Raw genomic sequence first — 9,907 nt, 5'->3', positions numbered from 1 at the left:
AATTTATTTCTCGGCTTGTTTCTCTTTTGTGTAGAGGAAGGCTACTGATTTATTTGAGTTAATTTTATCCCCAGTCACTTTGCTGAAGTTGTTTATCAGCTTTATTAGTTCTCTGGTGGACCTTTTGGGATCACTTAAATATACTATCATATCATCTGCAAATAGTGATATTTTGACTTCTTCTTTTCCGATCTACATCCACTTGACCTCCTTTTGTTGTCTGATTGCTCTGGCTAGAACTTCAAGACCTATATTGAATAAGTAGGGAGAGAGTGGGCAGCCTTGTCTAGTACCTGATTTTAGTGGGATTGCTTCAAGTTTCTCTCCATTTATATTAATGTTGGCGACTCATTTGCTGTATATGGCTTTTACTATGTTTAGGTATTGGCCTTGAATTCCTATTTTTTCCAAGACCTTTATCATGAAGGGGTATTGAATTTTGTCAACTCCTTTCTCAGCATCTAATGAAATGATCATGTGGTTTTGTTTTTTCAGTTTGTTTATATAATTGATCATGTTGATTGTTTTCCGTATATTAAACTGTCCCTACATGACTGCGATGAAGCCTACTTGATCATGGTGGGTTATTGTTTTGATGTGCTCTTGAATTCTGTTTGCAAGAATTTTATTGAGTGTTTTTGCATCGATATTCATAGGAGAAATTGGTCCAAAGTTCTCTTTCTTTGTTGTGTCTTTGTGTGGTTTAGGAATAAGAGTAATTGTGGCTTCATAGAAGAATTTGGTAGTGCTCCATGTGCTTCAATTTTGTGGAATAGTTTGGATAATATTGGTATGAGGTCTTCTATGAAGGTCTGATAGAATTCTGCAATAAGCCCATATGGACCTGGGCTCTTTTTGTTTGGGAGACCTTTAATGTCTGCTTCTAATTTTTTAGGAGTTATGGGGTTCTTTATATGGTTTATCTGTTCCTTATTTAACTTTGGTACCTGGTATTTGTCCATTTCCTCCAGATTTTCAAGTTTTGTTGAATATAGGCTTTTGTAATAGGATCTGGTGATTTTTTGAATTTCCTCTGATTCTGTAGTTATATGTCCCTTTTCCTTTCTGATTTTGTTAATTTGGACACACTCTCTGTGTCGTCTCGTTAGTCTGGCTAAGGGTTTATGTATCTTGTTGATTTTCTCAAAGGACCAGCTTTTGGTTCTGTTGATTCTTTTTATAGTCCTTTAGTTGCTACTTGGTTGATTTCAGCTCTGAGTTTGATTATTTCCTGCTTTCTACTGCACCTGGGTTTATTTGCTTCTTTTTGTTCTAGAGCCTTTAGGTGTGCTGTCAAGTTGCTGATATATGCTCTCTCCTGTTTCTTTCTTCAGGCATTCCGAGCTATGAGTTTTCCTCTTAGCACAGCATTCATTGTGTCCCATAAGTTTGGGTATGTTGTACCTTCATTTTCATTAAATTCTAAGAAGTCTTTAATTGCTTTCTTTATTTTGTGTTGACCAGGCTATCATTGATTAGAGCACTGTTCAACTTCCATGTATATGTGGGCATTCTTCCCTTATTGTTATTGAAGACCAGCTTTATCCCGTGGTGGACTGATACGATGCATGGGATTATTTCTATCTTTCTGTATCTGTTGAGGCTTGTTTATGACTAATTATATGGTCAATTTTGGAGAAAGTACCATGAAGTGGTGAGAAGAATATATATCCTTTTGCTCTACGATAGAATGTCCTATAAATATCAGTTAAGTGCATTTGGTTCATGACTTCTCTTAGTCTGTCTATGTCTCTGTTTAATTTCTGTTTCCATGACCTGTCCATTGATGAGAGTGGGGTGTTGAAATCTACTATTATTGTGTGATGTGCATTATGTGTTTTGAGCTTTAGTAAGCTTTCTTTTATGTATGTAGGTGCCTTTGTATTTGGAGCAAAAATTTTTAGGATTGAGAGTTCATCTTGGTGGATTTTTCCTTTGATGAATATGAAGTGTCCTTCCTTATCTTTTTTGATGACTTTTAGTTGAAAATCGATTTTATTCGATATTAGAATGGCTACTCCAGCTTGCTTGTCCCAACCATTTTCTTGGAAAGTTTTTTTTCAGCCTTTCACTCTGAGGTAGTGTCTGTCTTTTTCTCTGAGGTGTGTTTCCTGTAGGCAGCAGAATGTGGGGTCCTCATTGTGTATCCAGTTTGTTAATCTATGTCTTTTTATTGGGGAGTTGAGACCATTGATGTTGAGAGATATTAAGGAATAGTGATTATTGCTTACTATTATATTCATATTTGGATGTGAGGTTATGTTTGTGTACTTTTCTTTTGTTTGTTTTGTTGCCAAGATGATTAGTTTCTTGCTTTTTCTAGGGTTTAGCTTGCCTCCTTCTGTTAGGCTTTACCATTTATTATTCTTTGTAGGGCTGGATTTGTAGAAAGCTATTGTGTAAATTTGGTTATGTCATGGAATATCTTGCTTTCTCTATCTATGTTAATTGAGAGTTTTGCAGGATACAGTAATCTGGGATGGCATTTGTGTTCTCTTAGAGTCTATATGACATCTGTCCTGGATCTTCTGGCTTTCAGAGTCTCTGGCAAGAAGTCTGGTGTGATTCTGATAGGTCTGCCTTTATATGTTACTTGACCTTTTATTCTTACTGCTTTTAATATTCTTTCTTTATTTTGTGCATTTGGTGTTTTGACTATTATATGATGGGAGGAGTTTCTTTTCTGGTCCAATCTATTTGGAGTTCTCTAGGTTTCTTGTATGTTTATTTGCATCTCTTTCTTTAGGTTAGGGAAGTTTTCTTCTATGATTTTGATGAAGATATTTACTGGTCCTTTGAGCTGGGAGTCTTCACTTTCTTCTATACCTATTATCCTTAGGTTTGATCTTCTCATTGAGTCCTAGATTTCCTGTATGTTTTGGACCAGTAGCTTTCTCTGTTTTACATTATCTTTGACAGCTGTGTCGATGATTTCTATGGAATCTTCTGTTCCTGAGATTCTCTCTTCTATCTCTTGTATTCTGTTGGTGATGCTTGTATCTACGGTTCCTCGTCTCTTACTTTGGTTTTCTATGTCCAGACTTGTTTCCCTGTGTTCTTTCTTCATTGCTTCTATTTCCATTTTTAATTCCTTCAACTGTTTGATTTTGTTTTCTTGAAATTCTTTCAGGGATTTTTGTGATTCCTCTCTATAGGCTTCTACTTGTTTATGTTTTCCTCATTTCTCTAAGGGAATTCTTCACGTCTTTCTTGAAGTCCTCCAGCATCATGATCAAACATGATTTTAAATCTAGATCTTGCTTTTCTGGTGTGTTTGGATCTTCAGTGTTTGCTTTGGTGGGAGAATTGGGTTCCGATGATGCCATGTAGTCTTGGTTTCTGTTGCTTGAATTCCTGCGCTTGCCTCTCACCATCAGATTGTCTCTGGTGTTACTTTGTTCTGCTATTTCTGACAGTGGCTAGACCGTCCTATAGGCCTGTGTGTCAGGAGTGCTGTAGACCTGTTTTCCTGTTTTCTTTCAGCCAGTTATGGGAACAGAGTGTTCTGCTTTGGGGCGTGTAGTCTTTCCTGTTTACTGGTCTTCAGCTGTTCCTGTGGGCATGTGTCCTGAGTCAACCAGGCAGGTCGCTTGTAGCAGAAAAGTTGGTCTTACCTGTGGTCCCTTGGCACATGTTGCTCTTGGGGGACTGCTTTTGAGCCCTCCGTGAGGGCAGCTACCAGGAGGGCCTGCGCTGCCTTTTCCAGTAACCCCTGTGCACTGGGTTTTCAGATGGCATTAGGTGTTTTCCTCTGGAGTCAGAAATGTGAGCAGAGTGTATTCTCTTCTGGCTTCCCAGGCATGTCTGCCCCTCTGTAGGTTTAGCTCTCCCTCCCACAGGATTTGTGTACAGAGAACTGTTGCTCTGGTTCCTTCAGGTCTGGGCGGTGTCTGGAGTACGGGGGACCTGCAGCTCCAGTGCCCCTATCTTCCGGTTCCCAGAGGCAGTATACAGTTTCCTCTTGGGCCAGCGATGTGGGCAGGAGTGGGCAGTATTGGTGATCTCTCCCGCTCTTCATTCTCAGGAGTGCCCACCTGCACGGGCGGTGAGCTCTCTCTCCCAAGGGGTTTGGGGGCCGTGAGCTGCTGGCTGGAACCAGCGAGGTTGGGGCTCCAGCTCTTACATTATCTTTTACAGTTGTGTCGATGATTTCTATTGAATCGTCTCCTCCTGAGATTCCCTCTTCTACCTCTTGTATTCTGTTGGTGATGCTTGTATCTATGGCTCCTTGTCTCTTCCTTTGGTTTTCTATATCCAGGGTTGTCTCCCTTTGTGCTTTCTTTATTGCTTCTATTTCCATTTTTAATTCCTTCACCTGTTTGATTGTGTTTTCCTGTAATTACTTCAGGGATTTTTGTGTTTCCTCTCTATATGCTTCTGCTTGTTTATTTGTGTTTTCCTGCATTTCTCTAAGAGAGTTCTTTATGTCTTTCTTGAAGTCCTCCATCATCATGATCAAGTGTGATTTTAAATCTAGATCTTGCTTTTCTGGGGTGTTTGGATATTCAGTGTTTGCTTTGTTGGGAGAATTGGGCTCCGATGATGCCATGTAGTCTTGGTTTCTGTTGCTTTGGGTCCTGTGCTTGCCTCTTGCCATCAGATTGTCTCTGGTGTTACCTTGTTCTGCTATCTGACAGTGGTTAGACCGTCCTATAGGCCTGTGTGTCAAGATTGCTGTAGATCTGTTTTCCTGTTTTCTTTCAACCAGTTATGGGAACAGGGTGTTCTGCTTTTGGGCGTGTCTACTGGTCTTCAGGTGTTCCTGTGGGCATATATCCTGAGTCCACCAAGCAGGTTACTTGGAACAGAAAAGTTGGTCTTACCTCTGGTCTTGTGCCTGAAGTCGCTCCTCAGAGCTGGGTTTTAGCTCTCCATGAGTGCAGCAACCAGCAGGGCCTGCTCTGCCTTCTCTTTGGTCCCTGTGCACGTAGCACCCAGATGGCACTAGGCATTTTCCTCTATAGTCAGAAATGTGGGCATAGAGTAGTCTCCTCTGGCTTCCCAGGCATATCTGCCCCTGTGAAGGTCTAGCTCTTCCTACCACAGGATTTGGGTACATGGAGCTCTTTGATTAGGTCCCTTCAGATCCGGGCAGAGTCTGCACTGCAGTGTTCCTGCAGCTTGAGCGCCCCTATCTTCCTGTTCCCTGAGACCCTATACAGTTTCCTCTTGGGCCAGGGATGTGGCCAGTACTGGCGGTCTCTCCTGCCCTGCAGTCTCAGGAGTGCCCACCTCTCTGGACGATGAGCTTTCTCTCCCATGGGGTTTGGGAGCAGGGACCTATGGGCTGGGATCAGTGATGTTTTGGCCCCAGCTAGAAACCAGAAGTGCCCAGTCCCAGAGGAATTTTGCCTTTGTGTGCCTTGAGTCCACCAGGCAGGTCACTTGGAGCAGAAAAGTTGGCCTTACCTCTGGTCTTGGGCCTGAAGTCGCTCCTCAGAGCCGGGTTTCAGCTCTTTGTTGAGGGCAGCAACCAGAAGGGCCTGCCCCACCTTCTCTCAGAACCCTGTGCACAAGGGGGCCCAGATGGCGCTAGGCATTTTCTTCTAGAGTCAGAAATTTGGGCAAGGAGTAATCTCCTCTGACTTCCCAGGCATGTCTGCCCCTCTGAAGGTCTAGCTCTCCCTCCCACGTGATTTGGGTGCAGGGAGCTGTTTTGGTATTGCTTTTTAAAAGACAGTCTCTCTCTCTCTCTCTCTCTCTCTCTCTCTCCTCTCTCTCTCTCTCTCTCTCTCACACACACACACACACACACACACACACACACAGAGAGAGAGAGAGAGAGAGAGAGAGAGAAAGAGAGAGAAAGAAAGAGAGAGAGAGCTTTTATATATCTATATAAAACTAAACCTGCATTGCTATTCCAGTAATAGTCCGAATGGGTTTCACAAAGCAAACACGTACTAGAACATGATGGTGGAAAGGTGGGGAAAAGGAACCCTTATACACTTCTAGTGGGACTACAAATTAGTCTAACCACTGTGGAATCAGAATGGAGGTTCCTCAGCAAATGTAAAATTTGAACTTTCGAACAGTACAGCTATCCTACTCCAGGGTACATACCTGAAGGACTACATACATAGTTGTACATCACCCTTTACTACTGAACATTCATAATATTCAAGGCATGGAATCATCCACAATGTCTATCAACAGATGGATGGTTAAAGAAAACATGGACTCCTCATCAAGGAAATGGATTTTTGTAACAGATAGACAATTACAGAAATTCACTACCAATCAAAATGGAGAGTCGTGGGACTCCATCCTAATGAATACAAAACATTTCCTGTACTCAAAGAATGTAGCAGAGAATGGGGAAGAAAGATTGAAAATTCAGAAGATCAAGGAGTTTGCTGTGAGATTATGTCTCCTAGTGATATCAAAAGTTATGCCCGAAAGAGAGGAAAACAGGTCTACAGCACTCCTGACACACAGGCTTATAGGACAGTCTAGCCACTGTCAGAAATAGCAGAACAAAGTAACACTAGAGATAATCTGATGGCGAGAGGCAAGCGCAGGAACCCAAGCAACAGAAACCAAGACTACATGCCATCATCGGAGCCCAATTCTCCCACCAAAGCAAACACGGAATATCCAAACACACCAGAAAAGCAAGATCTAGTTTCAAAATCATATTTGATCATGATGCTGGAGGACTTCAAGAAAGACATGAACACACTTAGGGAAGCACAGGAAAACATTAATAAACAAGTAAAAGCCTACAGAGAGGAATCGCAAAAATCCCTGAAAGAATTCCAGGAAAACACAATCAAACAGTTGAAGGAATTAAAAATGGAAATAGAAGCAATCAAGAAAGAACACATGGAAACAACCCTGGATATAGAAAACCAAAAGAAGAGACAAGGAGCTGTAGATACAAGCTTCACCAACAGAATACAAGAGATGGAAGAGAGAATCTCAGGAGCAGAAGATTCCATAGAAATCATTGACTCAACTGTCAAAGATAATGTAAAGCGGAAAAAGCTACTGGTCCAAAACATACAGGAAATCCAGGACTCAATGAGAAGATCAAACCTAAGGATAATAGGTATAGAAGAGAGTGAAGACTCCCAGCTCAAAGGACCAGTAAATATCTTCAACAAAATCATAGAAGAAAACTTCCCTAACCTAAAAAAAGAGATACCCATAGACATACAAGAAGCCTACAGAACTCCAAATAGATTGGACCAGAAAAGAAACACCTCCCGTCACATAATTGTCAAAACACCAAACGCACAAAATAAAGAAAGAATATTAAAAGCAGTAAGGGAAAAAGGTCAAGTAACATATAAAGGGAGACCTATCAGAATCACACCAGACTTCTCGCCAGAAACTATGAAGGCCAGAAGATCCTGGACTGATGTTATACAGACCCTAAGAGAACACAAATGCCAGCCCAGGTTACTGTATCCAGCAAAACTCTCAATTAACATTGATGGAGAAACCAAGATATTCCATGACAAAACCAAATTTACACAATATCTTTCTACAAATCCAGTACTACAAAGGATAATAAATGGTAAAGCCCAACATAAGGAGGCAAGCTATACCCTAGAAGAAGCAAGAAACTAATCGTCTTGGCAACAAAACAAAGAGAATGAAAGCACACAAACATAACCTCACATCCAAATATGAATATAAAGGGAAACAATAATCACTATTCCTTAATATCTCTCAATATCAATGGCCTCAACTCCCCAATAAAAAGACATAGATTAACAAACTGGATACGCAACGAGGACCCTGCATTCTGCTGCCTACAGGAAACACACCTCAGAGACAAAGACCGACACTACCTCAGAGTGAAAGGCTGGAAAACAACTTTCCAAGCAAATGGTCAGAAGAAGCAAGCTGGAGTAGCCATTCTAATATCAAATAAAATCAATTTCCAACTAAAAGTCATCAAAAAAGATAAGGAAGGACACTTCATATTCATCAAAGGAAAAATCCACCAAGATGAACTCTCAATCCTAAATATCTATGCCCCAAATACAAGGGCACCTACATACGTAAAAGAAACCTTACTAAAGCTCAAAACACACATTGCACCTCACACAATAATAGTGGGAGATTTCAACACCCCACTCTCATCAATGGACAGATCAGGGAAACAGAAATTAAACAGTGATGTCGACAGACTAAGAGAAGTCATGAGCCAAATGGACTTAACGGATATTTATAGAACTTTCTATCCTAAAGCAAAAGGATATACCTTCTTCTCAGCTCCTCATGGTACTTTCTCCAAAATTGACCATATAATTGGTCAAAAAATGGGCCTCAACAGGTACAGAAAGATAGAAATAATCCCATGCGTGCTATCGGACCACCACGGCCTAAAACTGGTCTTCAATAACAATAAGGGAAGAATGCCCACATATACGTGGAAATTGAACAATGCTCTACTCAATGATAACCTGGTCAAGGAAGAAATAAAGAAAGAAATTAAAAACTTTTTAGAATTTAATGAAAATGAAGATACAACATACTCAAATTTATGGGACACAATGAAAGCTGTGCTAAGAGGAAAACTCATAGCGCTGAGTGCCTGCAGAAAGAAACAGGAAAGAGCATATGTCAGCAGCTTGACAGCACACCTAAAAGCTCTAGAACAAAAAGAAGCAAATACAGCCAGGAGGAGTAGAAGGCAGGAAATAATCAAACTGAGAGCTGAAATCAACCAAGTAGAAACAAAAAGGACCATAGAAAGAATCAACAGAACCAAAAGTTGGTTCTTTGAGAAAATCAACAAGATAGATAAACCCTTAGCCAGACTAACGAGAGGACACAGAGAGTACGTCCAAATTAACAAAATCAGAAATTAAAAGGGAGACATAACTACAGATTCAGAGGAAATTCAAAAAATCATCAGATCTTACTATAAAAACCTATATTCAACAAAATTTGAAAATCTTCAGGAAATGGACAATTTCCTAGACAGATACCAGGTATCGAAGTTAAATCAGGAACAGATAAACCAGTTAAACAACCCCATAACTCCTAAGGAAATAGAAGCAGTCATTAAAGGTCTCCCAACCAAAAAGAGCCCAGGTCCAGACGGGTTTAGTGCAGAATTCTATCAAACCTTCATAGAAGACCTCATACCAATATTATCCAAACTATTCCACAAAATTGAAACAGATGGAGCCCTACCGAATTCCTTCTATGAAGCCACAATTACTCTTATACCTAAACCACACAAAGACACAACAAAGAAAGAGAACTTCAGACCAATTTCCCTTATGAATATCGACGCAAAAATACTCAATAAAATTCTGGCAAACCGAATTCAAGAGCACATCAAAACAATCATCCACCATGATCAAGTAGGCTTCATCCCAGGCATGCAGGGATGGTTTAATATACGGAAAACCATCAACGTGATCCATTATATAAACAAACTGAAAGAACAGAACCACATGATCATTTCATTAGATGCTGAGAAAGCATTTGACAAAATTCAACACCCCTTCATGATAAAAGTCCTGGAAAGAATAGGAATTCAAGGCCCATACCTAAACATAGTAAAAGCCATATACAGCAAACCAGTTGCTAACATTAAACTAAATGGAGAGAAACTTGAAGCAATCCCACTAAAATCAGGGACTAGACAAGGCTGCCCACTCTCTCCCTACTTATTCAATATAGTTCTTGAAGTTCTAGCCAGAGCAATCAGACAACAAAAGGAGATCAAGGGGATACAGATCGGAAAAGAAGAGGTCAAAATATCACTATTTGCAGATGACATGATAGTATATTTAAGTGATCCCAAAAGTTCCACCAGAGAACTACTAAAGCTGATAAACAACTTCAGCAAAGTGGCTGGGTATAAAATTAACTCAAATAAATCAGTTGCCTTCCTCTATACAAAAGAGAAACAAGCCGAGAAAGAAATTAGGGAAACGAC

Source organism: Rattus norvegicus, chromosome 15 (assembly GCF_021556685.1).
Source record: "Rattus norvegicus strain SHRSP/BbbUtx chromosome 15, alternate assembly SHRSP_T2T, whole genome shotgun sequence".
Classification (NCBI taxonomy): domain Eukaryota; kingdom Metazoa; phylum Chordata; class Mammalia; order Rodentia; family Muridae; genus Rattus; species Rattus norvegicus.
This window is presented reverse-complemented; position numbering follows the sequence as displayed.